This window comes from Suricata suricatta, chromosome 1 (assembly GCF_006229205.1).
Source record: "Suricata suricatta isolate VVHF042 chromosome 1, meerkat_22Aug2017_6uvM2_HiC, whole genome shotgun sequence".
NCBI classification, from domain to species: domain Eukaryota; kingdom Metazoa; phylum Chordata; class Mammalia; order Carnivora; family Herpestidae; genus Suricata; species Suricata suricatta.
This window is the reverse complement of record NC_043700.1, coordinates 76,935,901-76,955,643: the sequence shown is the minus strand read 5'-3', so window position 1 is coordinate 76,955,643 and position 19,743 is coordinate 76,935,901.

Here is a 19,743-nt window from a genome sequence, read left to right as displayed (position 1 = left end):
GCTTATATATGGGAATTTTAAAAGTTAAACAAATAAGCCAAAAAGCAGAAATAGACCCATAAATACAGAAGACAAACTGATGGTGCTGGGGCATGGGAAGTACAGGCTTCCATTTATGGAATGAATAATTTATGGGAATGAAAGGCACTGTATAAGACATATAGTCAATGATATTATAATAATGTAGTCCAGTGACAGACGGTAGTTCCACTTATGGTGAGCATAGCATAATGTATACAGTTGTCAGATCACTATGTTGTACAACTTGAAGTAATGGAATCTCATTTACCAATTACACTTCAACAACAAATAATTTAAAAATAAAAATAAAGAGCATAGATTTCACAGCATTTAATATTTCTGTAAATTAGTGTTAAATCTGCCAAATACTGCATAATAATACAAATTTTGATCTTCCTCCAACATTTCACATTCGTGGGGATGGTGTGCATGTGGGTGGAACCAAAAAGGGAAGGGAATGGGAGGGCAGTGGTGAGAAAGACTCAAAGAGCCGGGAGGTCTGTGGCTATAAATACAAAATGCAAGAAGCCATATGTCAAGGCTAGGAGAGCTGCAGAATCCTAGGTTGAAGGGCAGACCTCAGAATGTTGGAGTTTCTGTTCAGACATGCTTCTTCCCTCCTTTCTGTCCCTTCCCTCCATCCTAGCCAGCAATTAGGTCCTTCTAACCATTAGAAGCTCAAGAAATTCCTCTAGTTTCCAGTTTGAATCATGTTAGAAATAACAGAAAATAAAGAAAAAGAAGAGTCTTCCAGAATGTAGAGCTCTCAAACTGTCGAATAAAATCAAGATATTTAGAATGAGGACACTTAGCTCCCACACAGAGCTTTTCATCTTCAAAGAACACAGTAAACATGAACTAATTAAGTTTCACTGCAGTGCTATAAAGAAGATATTATTGTCTTCATCTTACGGCTGGAGGAACTGAGAATGAGGCAAAATCACCAGGCCACTGAGGCCAGAAAGGAGATTGGAGAGATGGTCTCCATGGGCTTTGCTGGGTGTGGTTGGTCTGGCCTTGTCTCCAGCTTGTTCCTCTGGCACCTGGACATTACAGTTAGCTTGATGCCCTTAGGAACCCACAGTTTAACAGCACTGGTAGACTCTCAAGTATATCTGCTCCTCATATGGGAGGCAGAAGCATTTATGCAGCACATGAGCAAAGCGGCTTGGGAACAAGACAGGCATCGGTTAGAATCCCCACTCTCCCCTCTGCTCTGTGACCTTGGCTGACTCAGTTTCCTCATCAGTTACATGATGAACCATGGCAATTTTCTTCCCTTCTATAATCCAGCTGCTCCCCAATGATTTCCAGGACCCCACCTCCTCCATTCCCTTCCTTTGCTCAGTGAGAGCCCATTAACTGGAAGAGAGATGACGAAGATTAGAGACTGGTTCCCAGACTGGGCTGGGGACTAGAAGTAGTTAGGGAGCTTGTGAACCAACCACACCAATGAGTGGCCCCATCCCTGGAAATTCTGATTCATTAGGGCCCTAGAGCACCCTTAGCCACCAAGCACCCTTAGCTCTAGAGCTAAGGACTGGATGAGGAAGGATTTCTGCCCTGTGCTGTCCCTTATTTCTAACCCCTACTCCTAATCACTTCTTCAGACACTCCTCATGCCATCCTAGCTTGGTACTATTTGAGGTCTGGTTTTCTCCTGAAATGGAAATGGCCACATCAAAGTGATTCTGGTCATCTCTGAAGCCTGAAGTATTTCTTCCAAGGCACTCAGTGTCCATCCTTAATAGACAATACAGGAATCTGTGTGCTGGCCTAGAAACCACCACCACTCATAACATTTCCATTGCACATGGATTCTCTGTTTCAAACATCTGACTTATAAATAGTCCTTTGGAAGATAAATCCATTCACCATGGCAGAAACCCTCAAAAGTGCAAAAGCAAGTTTACTGTAACCTCAAGGTTGTCATTTGGGATTTTGACTCCTTATTTTATTAAAAGTGATTTGTTTGGCTAGTCTCTGGCCAATTGTGTTTCTTTATTGATAGCAAGATATGCAACAATCTCAGCTGAGTTCAATAGCCCTATAGTGAAGCCCATCACTATTTGCTAGCTACTTAGAAAGATGAACAGAGAGTAATCTTCCCTGAAGGAACTCTCCATCAATTCCAGTCACAATGACCAGTGAAAGGCTCCCCCCCCCCATTTCAATCTCTTCCTTAGTCACAAAGAACCTCTTGCCTTCCCACTGCTTTTTTACTGTCATCCTTGCTGCTTTTGTGGTACATTCCATTTGAATCCCTCTAAAGCAGAGGCCAGTCTTTCCAAATCACTGTGCCTCATTTCCAATCCCTATTCTCTTCCAGAACATTGGAGAGTGGAGGGAAGCAGAATGATGTTAACAATCTTGAGGGGAAAGGGGAAGGAGCAGAGAACAGGGGAATTGCTTTTGCAAGGGGAAGTCTCCTACATCCTGTGTAAAAGACTTACATGTCCTTAAAAATCAACCCTGACTTCTTTATTTGTTCATATTATTGTTTGTTTGTTTGTTTGTTTGTTTGATTTAGCAACTATCTTTGAGCATGCATTAAATGTTGGGCACTATGACAAGCACTGGGGAAACAAGAATGAAGGAGACAGTGCCTGTCCTCAGGGTTCTCCCAGGCTAGAGGAAGACAGAGAGAAACCACAAACCAAAACATGACCTTATATGTGTACTGAAAAGGTGTTTATGCATTGGAACACAGAGGAGGGAACAGACATGGGAAAGGAGGAAAAGAAACAGTGGTGGATAAGATGTCACCTTGAGCAAGGACTTGAAAGCCAGCTGCATTAGAGATGGAAGAGTATATAAAGCAGAGGGAAAGCACAATCAACGTGTGAAAGTGTGTGTGAGTGTGAAAATGCATGGGTCTCTGACACCTGTCCTAAATCATTAGCTCATCCAAGAGAGGCAAGAAGTGGAGTCATGAGATACTCATGTTTCACTTTCTTTCCCCAGACTTTCATGTTTTCAAAATGATTTTCATTATCACATTGAAATTTCAAAAAAGGAATTTTAGCAATTCCATTTAAGGTTCTGCTTTAGAAATAATCACTAAGTGTTTATATGATTCAATCAGTAATTTGTTACAACTCTCCACCTTCTGTGAAGTATTTGCTGCTATTTTGTTGGCTATTCTTTAAGCTTTTCTTTGAGGCTAGGAGTATCATTGGTATCTCGTAGATGAGGAAACAGGCATGAAAAGTTTTAGAGACTTTTCTAAGTTCATAAAACAAGTATTGTATAGGAATCAAGCTAGAATTAGCTGACAACATATTTCATTTAAGTTTACAGAAATCCATCTGAGTAAGCAGTAAATTAAGAAATAGAAAGTCAGATTTTTGTTTTATGACTACTATAATCTACTGAAAACAATTCCTTAACCTTCTTAAACCTTATTTTCATCCTTTGTATGGTAAGGTTAATAATACCTGCCCTTTATCTTTTCACAGAACTTGAGAAGATAAACAAAATAGCATCAACGTGATATTTTGCATGCAGAAACAAAACACAAAATAAATGCAAGACACTTTGTTATCCCTAGATATGTAATGATATATCTGCTCAGAACATCAAAAGAATACCATGGCTGTCTTAAGAGAAAATAGAGGAAGATATGGCTTCAGATGTAAATAACAAAATGTGGGATATTAATTTAATTTAATTTTATAAGAACAGCTGAGAAATAAAAAAAAAACTAAGCATAGAATCATCATATGATCCAGCAATTCCACATCTGGGTATGTAGCCAAAAGAAGTGAAAGAAAGTGCTCAAACCATATTTGGACACTGACATTTATAGCATCACTAGCCACACAATAGCCAAAAGGTGGAAACAACCCAAGTGTCCATCAACAGATGAATGGATGAACAAAACGGACGTACACACAATGGGATATTATTTGGCATTAAAAACAGAGAAATTCTGACACCTGCTACCCTATGCATGAATCTTGAAGACATTATGCTAAGTGAAACAAGCCAGTGACCAGAGGACAAATATTGTGTGATTCCGCTAATATAACATAGCTAGTGTAGTCCAATTTGTAGGCACAGAAGACAGGATGGTGCTTGCCAAGGGTTCAGAGAGGGAGAGATGGGAAATTAGTGTTTAATAGCTTACAAAATTTCCATCAGGGGTGATGAAAAAATCCTGGAAATATTTGCAGAACAATGTGGATATGCTTTATGCTATATCAACACACACTTAAAAATTGTTAAAAGGATAAATTTTATGTTTTGTATATTTTACCACAATAAAACCCACAACTATTCCCCTACCTACCCACGCCCCACTGCCAAAAAAGAAGGAAAGAAAGAAAGAAAGGAAGGAAGGAAGGAAGGAAGGAAGGAAGGAAGGAAGGAAGGAAGGAAGAGGAGGAAGAAAAGTGTGCACTGAATTTGGAGCCCAGGGATCCAAACTGGGTTCCAGTTCAATTTCTAAGAGTTTTACAAACTTGGGCAAACTTAAAATTTCATTCCTATTATACAAAGACAAGAATATCTTCCCTACACATAGCAGGACTTAAATGTGAACATCTTATAAACTCCAAATTATACAAAATGTAAAATATCGCATCCTTCACCACCATGAGTTTTGGAAGTGAGCAATTTTAGTGACAAAGCAACCAAGGCCCAGAAAGAAGGCTGTGAGAGCAGACGCAGAGCTTGCGCTCAGGGTGCCTCTGTCCGTGCCAGCGCAGCCTGTTGCCTGACCTTGTCTGCTCCTCGGGGCTTTTAAGGAAGCAAAATAAAGTAAAGCCATCCCCAAGCAGGGTAATGGTGCTCACTCACTTACTGATCCTTATTATACATGTTCTTCTCCATATGATGGTGCCAGGACTTCAATGATAGAAAATGGAGAAGAACAAACATTTAGTGGGGACACTTGGAAATGACTGGAACTTCCTTTATTTCATAAATTACATCTTTCACCCATCCTAGTGCGCCTACCTCAGTTCACTTAATTTCTCATCCTGAGGAACGTTCTTACTGCCTTGGCTCCTCAGGGAAAAAGGTTTCCTTGGGGAAAGATGTGAAGCCATCTCAGTGCCGAGGCTGGGAGGAGAGCAGGGGTATGTGTGACCTATCTCCTCTCGCTCGGTGGCGAGGACAGTGTCCTGTCAGTCAGCCCAGGGGCTGAGAGGCTTCAGTGCAGCTCCACACCTGCACGGACCTTCTTATCCGCGCCGCCCCACCCCCCTCCCCGGCAACCAAGCCAAGTCCTGTTTAATGTTCCAACTCCAGGAACAGCTTTTAATTTCTAAGGAGTGGGGGGGAGGGGAAGGGAGACGTTTGGCAGAATGAAAGACACCATTGTATGTATGTGATGCACTTCTGCTAATGAACAACTGCAATGGGGAGCTGCTAAAAATCTTACAGAGTCAATTGTTTAAAGAAGTGTTTTCAAACGGAGCCTGACGTCATTTGGTAGAATCTCTGACTGGACCCACAGTAAGGATTTAACTTTTTCCCTAGTGCCGAGTTGGCATGGGTGAGGGCCCCTGTGTCTGCTCAGAGACATTGGCGATAGAAGGCTCAGCCAGGAGAGCCAGCCAAACGTGCTGGAAGCTGGGCCTGCCATAAATGGAGCCAGGGGTTGGATTACTGCTGTTGGAATTTTCTTTTTCTGAAAGACTGGAAGGTAGTATGGATAAGAAATCCTGGAGAGGATACATCACCCAGAAGCTATGTTACTGCTAAACATTAATCATTGTTTTTATCATCTTGGTGACAAAATTGTTACTGGAGATAGGAGTAGTGGTAAGACACTAGACATTTACCCATTGATACTGCCAACCAAAAAGTAGTTCAACAACAATAGCTTGCTCTTTTATTGAAATATCAGCAGCCTTTAATGTTTATTTTTGCTTGTAGTGTGTGTGGGGTGGGCATGTGGTACTGAGGAGTAAAACATGGCATTAAGCTTTCATCCCTGTGGGCCTAATAAATGCACTGTGTAGTCTTAAGGGCAGCCTAGACAGTGCTACACTGGGATTTAACCAAAGACTTTACAAAGTGCAGTTTCTCCTTCTTTTAAAATCTCGGATTCAGATACCTTCCCTAAAGAAATTTGAGTAAGAAGTATTTCAAAAGACTGTTTACATGGTTGGATAGACAGGGATGTGGTAAGTCAAGTTTGAAAATTTATTTTATTGATGTAGTCAGCTAAAACACTACCATCCTAAAACCTATGAATCCTTACCTAGCCTTATTCCAACTTCCACTTTACCTCATTAATTTTGTAAGTTCACTTTGAATCAGATTGAATTTTTTATTAAAATTGGTGGCTTGCATTGAACATTCACCAACATAGAGCACATATTTTGTACTACATGAAGATAAAAACTACAATTTTCCCAAATTTGTGGGATGCAGTGAAGGCAACAATCAGAGGGGATATTTATGGTGCTGAATGCATATGTTTAGAAAAAAAAAAAATCTACAGGGTGCCTGGGTGGCTCAGTCAGTTGAGTGTCCAGTTTCAACTCAAGTCATGATCTCCTGGTTCATGGGTTCAAGCCCCACATCAGGCTCTGTGCTGACAGCTAGCTCAGAGCCTGGAACCTACTTCAGATTCTGTATCTCCCTCTCTCTCTGACCCTCCCCCGCTCACGCTGTCTCTTGTGCTCTCAAAAATAAATAAAACATTAGGAAAAAAAATTTTTAAACAATCTAAAACTGATTGTCTAAGCTTCCATCTTAGGCAGCTAGAGAAAGAAGAACAATTTAAGCTTAAAGCAAGCAGAAGAAAAATAATGAAAATTAAAGTGAGAATCAATGAAATAAAAAAAACCAGGAAGTTAACAGAGAAACCAAAAGCTAGTTGTTTGAAAAGATCAATAAAACATAAAATTCTAGCAAGGCTAAGCAAGAATAAGAAAGAAAAGACACAGGTTAATCATAGCAGAATGAAAGAAGGGTCATCACTACTGATCCTGTGGATATTAAAATGATAACTAAGGAATATTATCAGCAACTCTGTGTTTACAAATTTGATCACTTAGATGAAATGTACTAAGTCCTTGAAAGATATCAACTACCAAAATCAACACAAAGAGAAATAGATAATCTGAATGGCTTATTAGTCAATGTTGTCCACAGAAACAGAATCAATAGGATGTGTAGTATATAAATTATGTACATATGTAATATGTGCACATATATTATCTCTATCTCTATCTGCATGTAAAGAAATTTATTATAAGGCACTGGCTCGCATGAGTATGAAGACTAGCAAGTCCAAAATCTACAGAATGGGCCTCCAGGCTGGGGAAAAGGAGAGTTAATGCTGCGGTTCCTGTTCTAAGGCCTCTGCTGGTTGTAGAAGCAGGAAGAGGCAGTGTTGCAGATACGGCCCCAGGGCCGCGTGCTGGAGAATTTTTCTCCTCTGGGGGAGGCTGGTATTTTTGTTATATATAAACCTTCAACTGATTAGATAAAGCCCACTCACATGGAAGGCAATCTGCTTTACTCAAAGCACACAGATCTACTTATTTATTTATCATTATTTTTTAAATATAATTTATTTTCAAGTTGGCTAACATACAAGCATACAGATTGAAATGCTAACTTCACTCAGAAACACTAGAGTGATGTTTGACCAAATACCTGAGCACATTGCCCAGTTAAATTGACACACAAAATTAGCCATCGGAGTCTGTAATTGTTGCAGAAATTGAAGTGATAACTGAAAACCTTGAAAACTAAGAAAGCACCAGCCCCAGATAGTTTCACTTAGTGAATTCTTCTAAACATTTAAGAAAGGAATAATAGTGATTCTCTTCAATCGTTCCAAAAAATAGAAATGAAGGGAACATCTCCTAAGTCATTCTATGAAGCCAAGCATCATTCTAATACCAAAGCAGTAGACACATGACAAGAAGGAAAATCAGAGACCAATATCTCTTTTTTTTTAATGTTTTATTTATTTTCGTTATAAACAGAGACAGAGCATGAGAAGGGGAGGGGCAGAGAGAGAAGGAGACACAGAACCGGAAGCAGGCTCCAGGCTCTGAGCTAGCTGTCAGCACAGAGCCTGACGCGGGGCTCGAACCCATGAACATGAGATGTGACCTGAGCCGAAGCCGGAGGCTTAACCGACTGAGCCACCCAGGCGCCCCGAGACCAATGTCTCTTCTGAACATAGATGCAAAAAGTCTAAGCAAAATGTTAGCAAATCATATCCAACAATGAGAATTGACCAAAAAACCTCTGAAGTTATAAAGAACTACAACAGGTTTATCCAGTAAGTTTGCAGGATACCAGATCAATATTAAAAAGTCATTTGCTTTCCTATATGCCAGCAACAAAATTAAAAACAAATTTGAATTAAAAATTAAAACACAGGGTCGCCAGGATGGCTTAGTTGGTTAAGTGTCAGACTTTGGCTCAGGTCATGATCTAACGAACGGTTCAGAGGTTGGAGCCTGCATCAGACTCTGTGCTGACAGCTCAGAGCCTGGAGTCTGCTTCAGATTCTGTGTTTCCCTCTCTCTCTGCTCCTCCCCCACTCACTCTCTGTCTTTCTCAAAATAAAGACATAAAAATTTTTTTTAATAAATTAATTAGTTAAAAAAGTAAATAAAAAGAAAATAAAAATAAATAAAAATAAAAAATATATTTTACCATTTATTAGCATACCAAAAATGAAACACACAGATACAAATCTAACAAAATATGGCTAGAATCTATATGAAGAAAACTGTAAAACTTTTGTGAGAAAAATTAAAGATCTAAATAAATGGAGAGATATTCCATGTTTATGGATAGCAAGACGCAATATTGTCGAGAATTCTGTTCTTCCCAACTTCATTCATACATTTAATGCAATCCAATCAAAATGTCACCAAAGTATTTGGTGGTTATTAACAAATTCTAAAGTTTATATGGAAAGGCAAAAGACTCAGAATAGCCAGCACAATATTAGGAAAACTAACACATTATCCAACTTTAAGACTTACTATACTATAAAGCTAAGGTGGCCAGAGAAGCAGGGCAAAAACAAAAGAATGAGTGCATCCAGTGAGGGAACATAATAGAAAACCTAGAAATAGACGCACACAGATGTGGTCTGCCAAAGCAAGGGAGGAAAGGCAATTCAGCGGAGAAAGGACAATCTTTTCAACAAATGGTACTGAAACAACTGGACACTCCTATTAAAAAATAAATAATCTTGCCATTTGCAATGAAGTAGATGGAGCTAGAATATATTTTGTTAAGCAAAATCAGTCAATCAGAGGAAGACAAATACCACATGTTCTCACTCTGGAATTTAAGAAACAAAACATGTGAACATATGGGAAACAGGAAAAAGGAGAGAAGGAGACAAACCTCAAGAGACTCTTAATGATAGAAAGCAAACTGAGGGGTGATGGAGGGAGGTAGGTGAGGATGGGCTGGATGGGTGACGGGAATTAAGGAGGGCCCTGGTTGTGATGAGCACTGGGTGTTGTAGATAAGTGATGAATCACCGAATTCTGCCCCTGAAACCAATAATGCACTGTATGCTAACTAACTAGAATTTAAATAAAAATTTGGTGAACTTGGGTTTAACAATGTGCTTTTAGATATAACACTGAAAGCCCAAAACATGGAAGAGAAAATTGACAAGTTGGACTTCATTAAAACTAGGACCTTCTGCTCTGTGATAAATGCTGTTAGGAGAATGAAGACACAGCCCACAGACTGGGGGGAAATATTTGCAAAAGGCATATCTGATAAAGGATGGATATTCAAAATATACAAAGAAGTCTAAAAACTGAACAATATGGAAGCAAACAACCTGATTTAAAAATATGAACAGACACCTCATCAAAAAGGGTATACAAGAAACAAGCCTATGAAAAGATACTCAGCATCATGTCATTAGAGAGCTGGAAATTCAAACAATGTGTACCATTACACACCTGTTAGGATGACTAAAATCCCCCAAACTGGCCATGCAGCAACTCTCATTTGTTGCTAGTGGAATTACAAAATATTGCAGCCACTTTGGAAGGCAGTTTGGTGATTTCTTATGAAACTAAACATAGCTTTGCCATCCGATCCAGCAATTATACCCCTAGGTAATTACCCACGCGAGCTGAAGACTTATGTCCACACAAAAACCTGCACACAGATAGATCTTTATAAGCAGCTTTATTCATAAATGCCCGTAGAAAAGACATGGAAGAACCTCAAATCCATATTGCTTAGAGAGAGAGACCAGACTAAAAAGATTGCCTGCTGGGTGACTCCAGCTGTATGACATTCTGAAAAAGGCAAAACTGTAGAGACAGTAGAAAGATCAATGGCTGCCGCAGGTTCACGGGGAGGAGGGGAGGAATGAATAAGTGAAATAGGGTGGTAAAACTATTCTGTATGACATTGTAATGATAGACATATGACAGGATGCATCTGCCAAAACCTATAGAACTGACCCAATAAAGCTTAACTTTATGTTAAACCCTACTGTATGCCTACTCAAAAAAATCATTTAGGAGGTTGGGGTAGCCAGAAAAGAATACAGACTGAGACTCTAGGTATATCACAAATGCATGAAACAGCCTCACTGAAGAGAGGGTGAGGAAAATGTGCTGACCCAGGTAACTTGGAAATGAAGGGAGTCTATGAAATAAAGTAAAAAAAAAAAAAAAAAAAAGCCCAGAAACACTGTACTCTGGCTGATAAAGCAGCTTTCTGTGGGGTATAGGTTAACAATTCTGGTAGTACTATCCATATACAATGAAATTGAATAATTAAGTCACTCGATGGCAAACGATGGGAGCCAGGTTTCTCACTGTTGAGTGGGAGCTTACAGATGAGCAAGAGAGATTATAATGACCCATGTGATGAGGAGTTAAACTTAGAGACATCAATAAGGATGTTAAGTTTAGGGGCGCCTGGGTGGCTTAGTCAGTTAAGCATCTGACTTTGGCTCAGGTCTTGATCTCACAGTTGTGAGTTCGAGCCCCACATCAGGCTCTCTGCTATCAGCACAGAGCCCACTTTGGCCCCTCTGTCCCCCTCCCTCTCATTCTCTCTCTCTCTCAAAATAAGTTAATAAACTTAAAAAAAGAATTTAAGATTAACAATATAGATTCAGATGGCTGCACATAGAAATATTTATAGACAGGTTTATATGCAGGGATTAATATACACACATACATTCTGCTGCATTGTCAGCTGAGAGGACATAAAGCAACACCCCAGTAACAGTGAACACACATTGCACACAGAGCTTGGTTTCTAATACCCTTCTCCAACAAAGGAACCAGGGCTCATTGGAGAAATGGCTAATTCTAGGGCTGGGGCAAGAGATAGATAAGATGAACCTGGAGGCTCTTGTCTTTGGAGAAAGAAAGGAAGTGCTCAAAAACAGACACCAATGGTGGAGGCGATGGGGCCACCAACTGAAAGAGCTCCCAACAGCTAAAGCTGGAACAAGTTAAGCAACCAAATAAGAAAAGACGTCATTGAATTATAACTCAAAGTATAAAATTAAAACCCATAAGTTCATGTGATAGAAAAATGATTGAATAAATTAATAATTAGGGGAGAAGAGACAAATCTCTGCAGAAGAATTCCAAATGAATTTGGTAGATATTCCACCCTAAGTGAGGGACAGCATGACCCCCTACTTCTGTAGTGTGGGATGAACATACTGACTCCTTTCCAAGAGTATAGCACAGAGAGGAGAATAAAAAAGGGAACTTTAAAGTGGAGATGGGGTGCCTGGGTGGCTCAGTCAGTTAAGCACCCGACTTTAGCGCAGGCCATGATCTCACAGTCCGTGAGTTTGAGCCTCACCTCCGGTGCTGTGCACTGACAGCTCAGAGCCTGGAGCCTGCTTCAGATTCTGTGTCTCCCTCCTTCTCTGCTCCTTCCCAGTTCTCTCTCTCTCTCTCTATTTCCCAAATATAAATAAACATTAGAAGAAATTTAAAATGAAGGAGCCTGACAAACACTAATTAAGCTAGGTGACCAAGGTCAATGTTAACAGTTAAAAACCATATAGATAGTATGATGTGATAAAAAGGCATTTTACTGGGGCGCCTGGGTGGCTCAGTTGGTTAAGCATCCGGCTTCATCTCAGGTCATGATCTCACAGTTCGTGGGTTCAAGCCCCTTGTCAGGCTCTGTGCTGACAGCTAGCTCAGAGCCTGGAGCCTACTTTGGATTCTGTGTCTCCCTCTCTCTCTCTGACCCTCCCCTGCTGGCGCTGTCTCCCTCTGTCTCTCAAAAATAAATAAATTTTAAAAAATAATTTAAAAAAGGCATTTTACCTTTGTGATTTTCCTCTCAAAAACCTATAACCTGTCTAATTATGGGGAAAACATTACATAAATTCCAGTAGAAGGTCATCCTACAACATTCCTGATCAGTACACTTCAAAGCTGTCAAGGCCATCAGAAATAAGGAAAGGCTGAGAAAGTCACAGCAAAAGGAACCTTAGGAGACATGCGTCTAAATGTAACGAGGGATCCTGGATGGGCTTCTGGACAGACAGTAGATCAAAGACTAAGGACATTTGAGTAAACTACAGACTTCAGTTAATAACAATGTATTGATTTTGCTTCATTATGGCAATAAGTATTCCAAATGAATGTCAGATGATAATAATATAGGAAACTGGGTGCAGGTAGTGGGGTAATAGGGAATTCCGTCCTATCTGCTCATTTTTCCTATACATCTAAAACTGTTCTAAAAAAGAAAATCTATTAATTTAAAAAAAGTTTAAAAATTGAGCTGTTGCTTTTTGGTGTCAGTCCCTTTCTCTTTCGGGGCTGACTCCGAAAAGCAACGGTCGGTCTTTTTTTGGGGAGGGAAGAGAGAGAGGGGGAGAGAGGGACGGTGTAAGTGTGCAAGGAGTAGAGAGAAAGAGAATCCCAGGAGGGACAGAGGGAGAGGAAGAGAAAGAGAGAGCAGGGCTTACCTGAAGTGGGTTTTACCCAAAGCAGTGCTCTGTGCTCACTGGAGGTGGGGCATTGAGCTCAGTCAGGGTGGGGCTCCAACTCTTGAACTGTGAGATCAGGACCTGAGCCAAAGTCAGATGCTTAACGACTGAGCCACCCAGGTGCCCTCCCTTTCTTTAATAACAGAATTTACTCAATATCACTACAGGCAGAAAATTACCCTCAACAGCCTACATGCTGGCCTTCATTAAATAGGAGAGGTCACCTGATGCAATCTCTAATAATAGTAAGGGGAAGTCAGAACCTATGGCCACACATGAAAAATTCTACATTTGGGGCTTAGGAGAAGGGAATATGAACTTTCTAATATTCCAGGACCTTAAGACAACAGTGATAAGTAAGAAAGTTAAAAGCCCATTAAACAAACTTCAATTGTGACATTCCCAAGATGCTCAGTCTTTGTTATTGTGCAGAAATGAAGACAATGAAAACGACGTTAAGTTCAGTTTCCAAATGTAAAAAGAACACCACTCTTGAATAAGCTCCATCAAATACACTAAACCTTGCTTTGTTTGCCAAGTATCTATTTTCCAGACTCTTTAGTTTGATGTAGTTTTGTATAACTTGCAATCTTATGGGGTTTCAAGGAATATATTATTCCTTTCTGCAAAGGTGGATTTGTAAATTTGTTTCAGGCTGTTGTTCCTGGTCTTTGTAAGATGGAAGACTCAAAAGAAAGAGAAATAAAACAAGACAAAACAAAAAAACACAAAACACCTGGAATCCTTCCACTCTCTGCAAAAGATCTGTGTTTGTTATGGAAGGGACTTTAGCAGTCAGTTTCATGCCTACATTTTACAGATGTACAAACCAAGTGTTAGAAAGAATAGCATTTAGCCCCAATCTCAGGGCTAAATAGGAGTGTAATCATAATCCTTGGGACATGATGCAGGGTCATTATTCCCGACACCCAATCCAAGGCTTCTTTTCCATTCAATGCTGTCTCCTCTGCCTGCATTTAGGACAGGTATTTAATTAACTTACGCTGCTTTCCCTGTATTGACACTCACAAGCAGGTACCATACCCAGAATCCACATGGCAGCACTGATAGTGGAAAAGTATCCTCATGGTTTCAACTCATGCAGTAAAAGCTGCCTTTGTGATAATTCTATTTCTAAAGAGAACAATTAAACAAGGTAGTCATTATCAGGAGTAATGACACCCTACTTCTTAGAGAAATGTTATTATTAAGCAGAAGATGGAAATTTACCCATGATTCAATTTCTTAACATGCCACCAGTGTTAGAAAGACAGTAACTACAGCAGAGACCAAATAAAATAGAAAAGTCTCTACTCCCCTCAAAGAGAAAAGCTGCACAGCAGTCAAATATGTGGAAGAATGTTTTTTCAGCAAAACTCAAAAAGATTCTGCATTCAAGATTCTTCATGGCCTGTAGTATGAAGTCCAAAGTCCTAATGTGGTATGTTGATTAATCCTTGTTTGCCCTCCAGATCCACTTTGCATCCTTTTTCCCTCTGCTCTCCAGCCTGGCAGTCTGGTTTCTACAATCCACCTCACTTAGGCTTCCTTAGTTTCCAGCTTCCAATTGGGCTTGGTCAATGGGAGACATAAATAAGAGATGGGAGGGGAAGAGAAGAGAAATGGTGAGGATTTGTTCCCCAATGATTGTGTTCCTGTGTTTGAATTCATAGTTCTTGTTAGACAGCTCCTCTCCATGCTGGATTCCCATAAATCAGTGAATGATTTCACTTCCCAGCAGACACTTGGCAAACTCTGGAAATATTTTTGACTATTGTCACAAGGGGGGATGGAAGTTGCTCCTGGTATCTATTGAGTAGAGAGTCCAGGGTTGCTGCTAAACATCCTGCAATTTACAGCTTAGCCTCTCACAGCAAAAATTATCCAGTTTAAAATGTCAAGAGTGCATTGTTGAGAAATTCTGCAATACTTTGTTTTTCCCTTTGTCCTTCCATCTTTGATGCAGGACGGCTGCCATTATAGCTAGACCCAGGATGTTTTACCATCTCTTTTTGGTTTCCTTAGCATGTCCACCCCTTTGTAAATATACCCCTCATTAAACTCTTCAATTATTCCTTTTGGGTGCACTATGTCTGGCAGGGCCTCTGAATAATTATATGTAACAAACAGAATCCAACAGAAGACCTGCCTCTGGCCTGTGTTCCCTAAATCCCCAGCTTCTTATGCTTCCGTCATGCCAAACCACCTCCAGTTGCCAGGACACACCAGGATTTTTTGTTTCAAGGTTTTATGCCTTTGTTCACATTAAATTCTCTATTTGGAATGCCTTTTACCAGTTTCCATCCCAACTTGATGAACTCAGCCCAAGCCTATCCACAAAGCCTTTGAGGACAATCCCCAGCCTATGCTATTGTAGGTCAAACTGACCTTTATATTCTTGGGCTTCCATCACACTGTAGGTGGGTATGTATTTATAGTCCTGGTGACTCTCTATTACATGTGCTTGATTGCATATGTGTTTACATTTCTGTATCATTACTATATTCTTAGCACTTAGCATTGCATCTGGAACATGATAGATACTCAGTAAATTGTGGCTGTATAAAATCATTCAGTCTATTAATCCAACACATTTTTTAAAGTGCTTGCTCTGTGCCAAACTCTTCTCAGAAATAAGAATACAGCAATGAACAAAACAGACAAAAATCCCTGCCCTCGGGGCTTACATTCTAATGGAAGAGACATGGTAAACCGTTTTTTATTTTAAGTTTATTTTTATTTATTTATTTAAGTAATTTCTACACTCAACATGGGGCTTGAACTCACAACCCCAAGATCAAGAGTCACATACTCTTCTGACTGAGCCAGTCAGGTGCCCCCAGACATGGTAAACTAGACAAACAAGTAAAATGCCTAGTAGAAGAAAGAGTTAAGTTGTGGTAGGGTGAAACTTTAGGTAGGAGAGCCTGGTAAGCTCTTGCAGAGAAAGTGACATTCACAAGGAATATGCCAATATACTGAGTAAAGGCCAAAAGAGGTGGAGCAACATCATTGAGAATTTTCCCATTTGTAAGTATGGAAATTGAGGAGGAGGATGGACTGGCTCAAGGTCACAGAGCTAATATGTGCTACAGCTCAGAGGTATGGATCTGACTTTGCTCCAATGTCCTTACCACTGCACCACAGCCACCTCCCACAGGGGCCCAAGAACAGGCACAGCGAGCCTGTCATTTTGCCAATTCATCAAGTGGGCTTTCTTATTCCCATTGAATGAAGTTATTCAAATGCCAACTATGAGTCCAAAACATGTCAGAGGAGAGGGAAAAGCATATCTTCTCTGGCCAGGAAAGGACAAGTAGGTATAGTCTCCTGAACTGAAAGAGAAGAAACAGCTAGATTATTACCATTTACCTTTATGCAGGTTCTACATTTATTATAGTAAGGCTTGGAAACAAATTAAATTATTCTTCCTTTCATATTTGGGAAAGCCTACCTACCCAGGGTTATTCTTTTTACTAAAGAACTAAACTAAAGATCAGAAACCAAAGTGTGTAAAGTGCTCTGATTTCACCAAAGAAAAGTACTAAATAACCACACCAGAGTACTAACATTTTGTTTTCTCCCTCCAAGAAGTTGGACTGATCTTGCTCTGTCTCCAGGTTTCAGTCCCATCAGCCTGGACAGGATGGACAATAATAAGTATATTTGCTTGCCATTTTCCTTAAACATAGTCTAAATATCTAGAGAAAGTTTGGGGCTTCTAACATCTTTCTAAGTTTGCTTGATTGTGGATGAGTTGGAATTGTAGCTATAGGTTCCAGTCCAGAACCTGAAACAAAATTAAGCTAAATAAAAGAGAATGTAGGCAGCAGTTGAAAAAATATATTAACAAAGACCAGAACTCTTGAGATGCTGTATTTCTCTGCCTTTAATTATGAGGATTAAACACAGTCAATGAGCATAATTTCTTTGTACCTTTAACATGTGGGGTTGGTTGGCAGGAATTCTATAGGCAAGGGAACTTTTCATAGGACTTGGGATTATTTTTGTATATTAACAAACTTTATGTTAATTTGAAACAATAAACATATTAATACTTCACACTTCTATTCAAAGTTGCATCAGAGACCTTTCTAATACTTTAAGAACAAGTTTTCTAGGAGTGCCTGGGTGGCTCAGTTGGTTAAGCATTGACTCTTGGTTTTGGCTCAGGTCATGGTCTCATGATTCATAGGTTTGAGCCCCTCATTAAAATCCTGCTTGGGATTCCCTCTCTCCCTCTTTCTCTGCCCCTCCCGTGATTGCTTGCTCTCTCTCTCTCTCTCAAAATAGATAAATAAACTTTAAAAATTAAAAAAATTAGTTGGAGCACCTGGGTGTCTCAGTTGGTAGAGCATCCGGCTTCATCTCAGGTCATGATCTCGCGTTAGTGGGTTCGAGCCCCGCATTAGGCTCTGTGCTGACAGCTAGCTTAGAGCCTGGAGCCTGTCTTCAGATTCTGTGTCTCCCTCTCTCTCTGACCCTCCCCTGCTCACACTGTCTCTCTCTCAAAAATAAATAAAAAACATTAAAAGATTTTTACAAAAATTAGTTTTCTGGGTCATGAGTGTTCTAAGATGCAATTCTCACTGCTGGCTTCATATGTATATAATGACAAGAAAGCAAAAAGATTGACCAGGGTCAAAAGAGAAATGTGTGTCGGCACTGAAATTGAATTCCTGGATCCACATCCGGGTGTCACATTACCAAACAGGAGGAGATAAAGATGGATACTCTATCCAGGCTGAGCTAGAAGGTGCCATTCCAATGATTTGGGCAGAAATTGAGTTTGCAAAAATGAAAGTAGCATTAGAGGCAAGAAACAAGAGAAGAAACTCAATTTTCATCATACAGAGATGAGAACACTTGGAGGTCATTTGAATATGTTCTTTTCATACATCTAAGAACTTGAACATCTTAAGGTGGCTGAAACTCCTTAAAGGTACATCTCTATTTGAAGAAGTCAGTATGTGAAAAAAAGATAAACCAAAATGTTTGTTTAGAAACCAAAGATGTATCTTTCTTTGTCAAACAGACGAGGTTTAAATTCTGATTGCCATTGGCTATCTGAGTGACCATGGCATCTTGTCTTTCTTAATATCTCTAAAATCCAGCTGTTAAGAAGACCAAATGATGTCATACATGGAAAGCTTTTGTCATCCTTCTTGGCACATACTATACATTCAATAAATGGTAGCTGCTGCTGCTTCTACTACCATCCCCCTTCACTTCACCACATTTTCACTTACATTTTCATGCCTTGCATTTTATTCAGCTACATATCACCTAGACTGGGAATAATGGAGTTAGAAAACTGACACACCCAATTACTCCTCAGTTCAGAGGGTTCCAATTGCCTCAAAACCTGAAGTCCATGTTTTTCATGTGTTTATTGTGAAAGAATGGTTTCACTGGAAATGACCTCATCTACTTCTCTAAAATGATGGAGTTCATCTGAACATCTGGTGTGAAACCATAACTACCCCTTAAAATGGATTTATTTTTAAATCTCTACAATTATCTTTTTATTATTTTATCTCAGTGAGAAGCTATTCTTCCTCTTCCTCTGAAGTTACCATTGCCTAAGGTTCCAGTATCCTTGGGAAAATTACTCCCACATTTTCCTTATTCTTCTTTCTATTTACCTTTAACAAAGTCACAAGATGTCTTAAAAATCTTTGTAACAAAGTGATATGTACAAATATCCAAGTAGAAAAAAAAGAAAAAAAGCCACCAAAAATTCTAACCACCTAGATTCACTATCATTAACATATAGGACCATTATTTTAGACATCTTTCTATTTTTACACATGAAAGAATAGATATAATTGCTAGAAAAATCAAACTACTTTAAAAAAATTATTTTAATGTTTATCTATTTTTGAGGAAGAGAGAGAGAGAAAGCAGGGAAGGGGAAGAAAGAGAGGGAGACACAGAATCTGAAACAGGCTCCAGGTTCTGAGCTATCAGCACAGAGCCCGGCCTGCAGCTTGAACTCACAGACTGAAAGATCATGACCTGAGCGAAGTTGGATGCTTAACCCACTGAGCCACCCAGGTACCCCCAAAATCAAACAACTCAAGAGAGTATGGTATTGGCACAAAAAGTGACACAGACCAATGGAATAGAATAGAGAACTCAGAACTGGGCCCACAAATGTATGGCCAATTAATTTTTGACAAAGCAGGAAAGAGTATGCGATGGTAAAAAGACTGCCTCTTTAGCAGGTGGTGCTGGGAGAACTGGACAGCAACATGCAGAAGAATGAAACTAGAGCACTTACTACACCATACACAAAAATTAACTCAAAATGGCTGAAGGACCTGAATGTGAGATAGGAAACCATCAAAACCCTCAAGGAGAAAGTAGGAAAAAACCTCCTAGACCTCCACTGCAGCAATTTCCTACTCGACACATCCCCAAAGGCAAGGGAAAATGAAAGCAAAACTGAACTCTTGGGACCTCATCAAGATAAAAAGGTTCTGCCCTGCAAAGGAAACAATCAAGAAAACTAATAGGCAACTGACAGAACGGGAAAAGATAGTGGCAAATGACATATCAGCTAAAGAGCTAGTATCTAAAATATACAAGGAACTCACCAAACTTCACACCCACAAAACAAATAACCCAGTGAAGAAATGGGCAGAAGACATGAACAGACACTTCTCCAAAGAGGACATCCAGATGGCCTACAGGCACATGAAACGATGCTCAACATCACTCATCATCAGGGAAACATAAATCAAAACCACACTGAGATATCACCTCACGCCAGTCAG